Below are 8367 nucleotides of genomic sequence, written 5' to 3'. Positions count from 1 at the left end.
CTTAACACATTCAACTTCCTCAGTCCTTTTCTGTGACTGTGAGCCTTGTGTGGTTTTGGTGTTTATAGGTCATCATTAAAGGTTAAAACCTGCAGACGTCTGCTGCTGTTGTTTCCACGTTCTCATCGAAACACTTCCACCTCAGTTCTTAGAAACTGACTTCAAAGATACAATGAGGAACTAACAGGTCTCAGCCCTCTGATACACCATCTTATCTGATTGACTCTTCATCTGTCTGTTCATGTGTGTCAAACATCACCATGAATCCCGTCACTACTGAATCCTAATTCTGTTTCAACACATATTTTATACTTTTTACTTATCAGACATTACAGTGGGATCCACAGAAAAAGTAATTTTAAAGGAGAATCATTTGTCTTACTGGTCATACTGGTCCTGTGCACAGAGAAGTGTCACATGATGAGGTCATGGTTATAAACATGAAGTACTTTGAAATGCAGCAGTGGATAGGAAGTGTGTTGTGGTCTCGGTGCTGCTGCAGTATCACCATGCTGCACTACAAGAGTCAAACTTTGTCTTTATGCTATTCTTTCTGTTCATGTGTTTTCTACTAAACATTATCTTAAGACTAATTGGTGTTGCATCAACATTTATAGTAATCAATAATCTTCACACGTACAACGTCCTCAGTCCTTTTCTGTGACTGTGAGCCTCGTGTGGTTTTGGTGTTCATTAGGTCATCGTTAGAGGTTAAAACCTGCAGACCTCTGCTGCTGTTGTTTCCACATTCTCACGAAAACACCTCCCCCTCAGTTCTCAGAAAATGACTTCAAAGGTATAAACAGGTCTCAGACCACTAATACAACATCCTATCTGTCCTTTTTCCCAGCAGCTGCAGTATCACCATGCTTCACCACAAGAGTCAAATTCTGTCTATTCTGCCTGTTCAGGTGTTTCTACTCAGTGCGATGTTTAAACAAAAAAAAGGCTAGTTTCTTTTTCATGATCATTTATATTAATTCATAATCTTCACACATTCAATCTCCTCAGTTCTTTCCTTTTTTTCATGAGCTCAAGCACATCATTATTACAAATGCACTGAGACTAAAGACAGACGTGAACTTGAGTCTTACATCCTGCCCAAGTGCTTTGCAGAAAGGTAGCAACGAGGACGGTGATGGCTAACCACCAAAGATTAAAAAAAGACAAAGTGCATTCACACCTCTACTTTCTCATGGCTCACTCTGATCAAAATAACTTCAAACTGCAACTGAGCTCATTCCTCAACCTGTTTTTTCATGATCTCATATGAGTAAAGTGGCACATACATCATTGTTGTGGGAGAGATAGTTTCAGATGCAGTCTTAACCACGATCACCATTTCCACTGGGCCAGGTGGTCACGCCATTAAGGGTGAGGTGAGGTTAATGCATCAGGTGATGTAGCTCACTTCAGTACAGTTGGACCAGGAATTTATTTTCTTTAACTGTGACTGAAGGAGGAGTCTGTTCAGCAGTCCAGTCGGAGCAACAGATTCTGATTTAGTTAGTTCAAAGCAAAAGCACGAGAGACAAAGAAGAAGAGAAAAAGAAGCACAATGGTTGATTTCGGATGGATTAAAATGTCTTTACTCCTCATGCTGGTGCTTCCATTTACTGGTAAGATATATACATAATACACAGCAAACAATATTATTAAGCTTTATTTAATTAAGACAGTCAAGTCTACGGGTGGTGAGTTTTGAAGACTCTTAGGAAACTGAAGCACATTTGCCAACTTCTGTTCTACCTTCATATTTTTCTCTCAATAGCAGTAACTGGACAAACGTTCCTCTACATCACTGTCAGAGATGGAGATGAAGTTGCTTTGTCCTGTGAAAATGTGATGACTGATCAGGATAAATGTAACAGTACTTCCTGGATCTTTAGTCGTTCAACAAACACAGTAGAGCTTATTAAACTTGGGCAGATTGGTGAAAATGCCAAAGCTGAATCAGACAGACTGAGTCTTACAGCGAACTGTTCTCTGGTTATAAAGAAGGTCACAGTTGAGGATTTTGGTCGTTACACCTGCAGACAGTACAACAAATCAGGACAACAACAAGATCAAGACTCTCTGGTTCATCTGTCTGTTGTTAGCAGTGAGTATTTACATCATAATGTTTTCAGATCAAACTGTCTTGTTAGAACAATATACTGAAACATTACAATAATTATGATTACAGTGATGAAGTTAATTTTACTCTTGTTGTCTTTCTCTCACAATATCTCCATCTTCACCAGTGACTGAACATAAGGACGCTGATAAGGTGAAGTTAAGATGCTCTATGTCGATACATGATGAGTGCAGACACACAGTGCAGTGGGTGTATGGGAGTAATGATCAGGATGTGAACACTCAGCACATGAAGCGGTCACAGTCTTCTTGTTCTGCTACCGTGGAGTTTACAACTTCTCATCTTACTGAGCTGTCAAAGTATTCTGAGTTACTCAAGTGTAGCGTGACAGAGATGTACACTGGAAAAGTACAGCTGTTTACCTTCAGCCCTCAGTCCTCAGGTGAGAAATCAGACATGAATACGACAAGCTGTTTTAAATGATATCATCCCAATGTGAGACATAACAAAATACACGTTTATTTAATAGTTACTTCTTGTTACATGTATTATTATTATTATCAAATAGTTTATCATCATGAGACCACTAATTATATGTAGCACTGATAAATGCATCATTTTCAGGTAGTAAAATGTCCATTTCTGTATATATTTCTCTCATCTTTTGAGTTTGAACAGTGTCAAATGTTTTTATTGTTTTAGTTCTCTCCGCACTTTGGCAAAGGTTCATCATCGTGTCAGTGGGTTTAGCTGTGCTCTTAATAACTGTTGTGGCAGTCAACATATGGACTATAAATAAAGGTGAGAAAATTACTTTTTATGAACAAGACATTTTCAAGAACCCAGATTTTTACTGTTTTTAGTCTTTTCAAGGAAAAACCCCAGATGGATGGCAACGTGTATTTTTAAGTACCAGTGTGTAGAATTTAGTGGCATCTAACAGAATTGACCTACATACGTTTTAATTGGTTTATAATCAATGAAAATAAGAATCATACTTTTGTTACCTGTTAGAATAAGCCCTTTATATCTATATAGGGAACAGGTCTACATGTCCACCATGTTGCAAAGAACAGACAAACCAAACACTGGCTCTTGAGAGGGCCTTTTGCAGTTTTCACAGGTTCTGCAGCCACTACTTTGCTTGGAAGGCGAGGGGAGGGGTATTCAGTTGGATGCAATCTGCAACCTCACCACTAGATGCCACTAAATCCCACACACTGGTCCTTTATGATAAAATAATCAAATTGTTATCCGATAAGATAAATATGAAGAAATATTTTAGATTCCTCAAAGTAGCCTCTGTTTGCCTTGATCACAGCTTTGTACACTATTGGCAATATCTAAAGCAGCTTCATGAGATAGTCACATGCCCTGCTTTTTGATTAACAGGTATCAGAAGTTAATTGGTAGAATTTTTTGCTTTTTTTAATGCGTCAGTTGTTTTGTGCCGAGGTACTGTTGCTATACAGGATGCAATCTGCTACCTCACCACTAGATGCCACTAAATCCCACATACTGTTCCTTGTTCTGGCAGTATTTTGTATCAAGAAGCACAAAGTCGTTCGTTGTCTTTCTCTGGTTCATTCAGTTGTCTGTAGACGGACTGAGATGGCACGAGAGAGCCCAGAGCAGAGGAAATAGTCAGATTATATACTATACATTATCTTGTAAAAGGATGGCCTTGTTCTACCATCAGAACAATGTAAGCACAATAGTCATGTCATAATGTGTGTACAGTCAGTACAATGGTTAGTCAGTAGATTATAACATACATGATGTTCACTCAATCAGCATTTAATGTAACATAAGTGGTGTCATGGTCATCAGATTATGACACACACACATATACCTAATCATATGACATAGTTGCTCATTTGTGTCAGAGAAGATGAATAATAAGAATTCCCATTACATCCTTTAAAACAAAATGATCAAAATGGTGGGATTGTTAGGAGAAAGTAGTGAACATGCCATGGACTTTACCTTTTTGATTCCATGGTTGAATATTTAAAGGTGCTATATAGTGGAAACATTTACACACTCAGTATTCAGATACACAAATAAAATGGCATAAATGTTGTGCACTATGTGGTAAATAAGGAGTGAGCTCAGACACAGCCACAGTCAAAGTGATGGTGCATTCAGGTTCTGCTGATTTAGTTGTACACTGCGTTCACAATACATCAACAGCCAGTTGGGAGGAACATTTAATAACACAATAAGAGTCAGGGAGTGCTTCTGTAATGTGTCAGAATATCTATCATTTCATTTATCTATCAAATCTATTGTGTTTTTTTTCACAGGCGCGTAAAGACAAAGATGAAGATGATGGAGCAGTAATCTATGAAAATGGGTCAGTCAGACTCCGTTGATCAACAACAAAAATCTTTCTCATCTGCATCTGGTTCAGAGCACAGCAGCTGGATTTTATCTTTTATTTTCTTTTATCTAGAATAGATTCGAATAGAATAGAATTTATTTACCACCAGTGTTGAAAATCCAGTTTTTACTTCCTTATTAGCTTCCATACTTTTATTTAGAGCTGATTTTAAGACCTTGCTTGTATTGGCCCCAGTTTTTACCGCATAGTGTAAAGAAACATTTTACTCATTTTAATTAGTATTGCTGTTAATATGCTTTCTGGGAGTTCAACATTTCTTAGAAGATTTAGTTGTGTATATGAGATATGAACCTTATTTTGAGTGAGTAACAGTTTTATGTTTGTTATAACTGATGCTGTTATAATAAAAATCTGCAAATAAAGATTTATTGAACGCTCACACTGTGTTTTGTAATTGTATTAACAGAGTCATGACTTTTATTATCTTACATTAAATGTGTTTGACGGATGAGAAGTGGAGATGAACGGGAAAACTCAGAGATCGAACAGCAGACAGATCAACATTTTGGACTAGCTGCAGAGGTTTAAGTGAGGAAGAAGCTGCAGCAGGGAGGAGATGCCAAACACCTGCAGCCACATGTATCTATGTATGTATGTTTAAACATTCATACACCATTTCACACTCACAAACTGATATTCACAAAATCAGAATGAGCAGCTCATGCATCCTTGAGACCATGCATACACACGGTTTTCAAGAGCAAGACAAGTGTGAATCAGTGAAATGTAAATGTAAATATGGCATTTTGGTGTGTGTCTCGTGTTTCTCATGTCAGTCAGTTCATAACACATCTGAGGACACATACACATGGCTGACAAGGCAATGGAGCCGATTGTAAAAAGGTAGTAGAAGCAGCCTCCCATTGCACACTGGAACTGGTGGTAAATGCATCTTCTCCACACTCAATCTCATGTCCCTGAAGATTTACTGTGGTCACTTCCTGAATCTGTGCAACATGTTATGTTTAATTTAACCATCTTAATAAAACATTTGCGCGTATTTGTCTCTGTCCTGGTAATCTAATCATCTCTTCTTTTTGGGGTTGTCGGTGTGACTTTTAAAAGTGATATTTTCTTTTTCTTTAGCCTTGCTCCACCTATGACTTCACCACCCGCAAGCCAAATTCCCTTTATGATATCCAAATTGTACCTGAAATTTTGAGATTTTGTTCCTGGGTGGGTGACTGGTGACTTTCCCCTTCAGCTCTAACACCCAGCTTGATTCCTGCATGAGTGAAGTTTACATTTTGACTTTAAATTTGTATTTCTGGTCAGCTGATTCTCTCCACATTATCTGAGAGACTGAAAAACGTCAGTGGTTTGAGTCATCTGAAAATGTCAGTGGTTTGAGTCATCTCCTCACTGAACCACAGCTTCCTCCTGCAGCGGTATTTTTAGAAAAGACTGCTGATTATTAATTTATCGTTGGACTCACTATGAGAAAGTTAACTATAAAAGACTAAACTGTAATGCTGATCAAAATGAGAAACTTGGATAGATGAAAAGTTGATATTCCCTACTTACATCAATTCAGCAATTTGCAAAGGAGAGAAAAAAATACACTGACCCTACTTCCTGTAAGTCAGTTTCTCAAAATGAGGAAATAACTTATAGGAAGTAGATTCACCATTTGTCGCTTACACGCACCACTTCAGAGACTCCGACCGTTATAAGCTGAGAAAGAGCAGAAAAAGAGACAGAAAGACACAATGGATACATTCAGATGGATTCAAATGGTTGTATTTGTGATACTGGAGCTTCAGATTACAGGTAAGGAGACACAGAACATACCAGAAACACTTTATTCATCTAGACAGCCAACAGCTGTTTGTTTTTCATCTGATGAGTTTAGTGGACTCTTGAAAACCAAGAACCACTTTTGCAAACTGCTGTTGAATCTACTTTTATTCACATTAGCTATAAGCAGGAAGCTGTATTCATATTTTAGTTTATTTCTCATGTTTCTATCTCATGTTTTTTCACAGCAGTGACTGAACAGTTTTCCTCTGTCATCGTCAGAGAGGGACATGATGCAACTCTGCCTTGTAAACATGTGATAGCCAATCAGGATAAATGCGGCAATACTTACTGGAGCGTCAGCGATTCAAGAAGAAACACTGCAGATTTGGTCAAACAAGGGCAGAGTAATGAAAATACCAAAATTAAATCAGACCGACTGAGTGTTACAGCGGACTGTTCTCTGGTTGTAAAGAAGGTCACACAAGAGGATGTTGGTCGTTACTTCTGTCGACAGCAAATATCAGGACGAGATACTGAGGTTGTTCTGTCTACTTTGAAAAGTGAGTATTTACACAATTGAGTCTTCAGCTCAAACTGTCTTGTTAGAACAACATACTGAAACATTACAATCATGTATAAAGCAATTTTGTCTTTATGTTCTTCACCAGTTGATGAACGTGAAGAAAGTGGCCATGTGGAGCTTTTCTGCTTTGTGCGGAAACATGATACATGCAGACACACAGTGCAGTGGCTGTATGAGGGTGAAAATGTGCATGAAGGCCTGCACATGTCAAAGGGAGGCTGCCGGAGTGATGCAAGATTTTCTATTTCTAATCTTGAGCTGAAGTCATCATATCATAAGATGTTTAAGTGTGAAGTGATAGATGGTTACACTCAAGAAAAGCATCTGTTTACCTTCAGCCCTCAGTCCTCAGGTGAGATTATTATTAGCTGTTTATAATCACCATGAAATGATGTGAATCACAACCTTTATTTGTTTTCTTTGTATATTTGTGATCATAGCATTTTTATAGTTACTTCAGATGATAAACACATGGTATTCTCATGCCTCACAATTTGTGGTGTTTTGTTGTTTCATTTGTCCAGGTGACGACACAACAACAGCAAAAACAGAAGTAACAATGAGAACAACTGTAAACAGCCAGAAACCAGGGACGAACTCAGCAACACCAGAAGGTAGCAACTGAACACTTTTTTTATTTCTTGTGAAAACTTTTTATCTTCCTCTCTCTCTCTCTTTTAGCTTTCAAAGACAAAAGTATGAATGCCAGACCTACACTTGGCTGCAGGTGGACAGATATTCTCTTCTCTAAGAACAGAGAGCTGCAGCAAAAACGTATTGAATGTTTTTTCTCTCTTTCCAGTTTGGTGGTGGTACATCATTGCAGCTGTGGGTTTAGTTGCACTCTTAATAATTGTTGTGGTTGTCATTAGATGGAAGAAAAATAGAGGTAAGAACATTCTCTGATTTAACTTTCATAGACAAAGTTTTGACACACCTGGAGTTTCACTGGAGAAATCGACTCATTCTTTTGTCTTTTTAGGGAAGAAAGCACCGACAGATGAAGAAATGGTGAGTTTAAAACTGAATTATCAAATGTTTTTCTGACTTTGCAGAGTAAACAGCTGACTTACAATCACATTTTAAAAGGGGAAAGTTCACAAATCTTGAATGCAGAACCAAAACAACAATGAACTGATCTACTAATGAGTATTGTGTGTGTATTCCTGTGCCGTAGACCTGCGTTGTTGTCCAAAAACGAATTAAATCATCATTATGAACTTTGGACATGTTGGTTTGTTTAGGAACAGTTCCAAATATCAATAACAGCGATCACGTTTTCAGTCTCTGGAGAGTAGTTCAGTGTAAGATAGACGCCACTGAGCATGTGCAGGAACATGTTTACAGCTACAGTAGCTTATTGTGCTAACAAGCTCTTGATTTTGCACTGTATTGTACATTATATTTAACTTTTGTATAAAGTGATATGTAGCACAACAAGCTACATCATTGTTATTAGTCTTTGGAGCTGTTTTTGTTTTTAAACAAAGTACTGAGACCAAACTCTTTATGGTGAAGGAACATGTCACCCACTGCAGTGATGTGACATTTGATAGTTTTTGG

The 8367-nt window shown here is 37.9% G+C and overlaps 1 long non-coding RNA gene across 1 annotated transcript; it reads left to right on the top strand.

Moving 5' to 3' along the window:
• The first annotated feature begins 6766 nt into the window (after window positions 1-6766).
• Window positions 6767-7415, top strand: LOC128377617 (uncharacterized). Its single transcript, XR_008323329.1, has 3 exons — window positions 6767-6781; window positions 6890-7156; window positions 7329-7415. It is a non-coding gene; the product is annotated as an uncharacterized LOC128377617 (long non-coding RNA).
• Window positions 7416-8367: the final 952 nt, after the last annotated feature.

The sequence above is a fragment of the Scomber japonicus genome, chromosome 17, assembly GCF_027409825.1.
Source record: "Scomber japonicus isolate fScoJap1 chromosome 17, fScoJap1.pri, whole genome shotgun sequence".
NCBI classification, from domain to species: Eukaryota; Metazoa; Chordata; class Actinopteri; order Scombriformes; family Scombridae; genus Scomber; species Scomber japonicus.
This window is presented reverse-complemented; position numbering and strand designations above follow the sequence as displayed.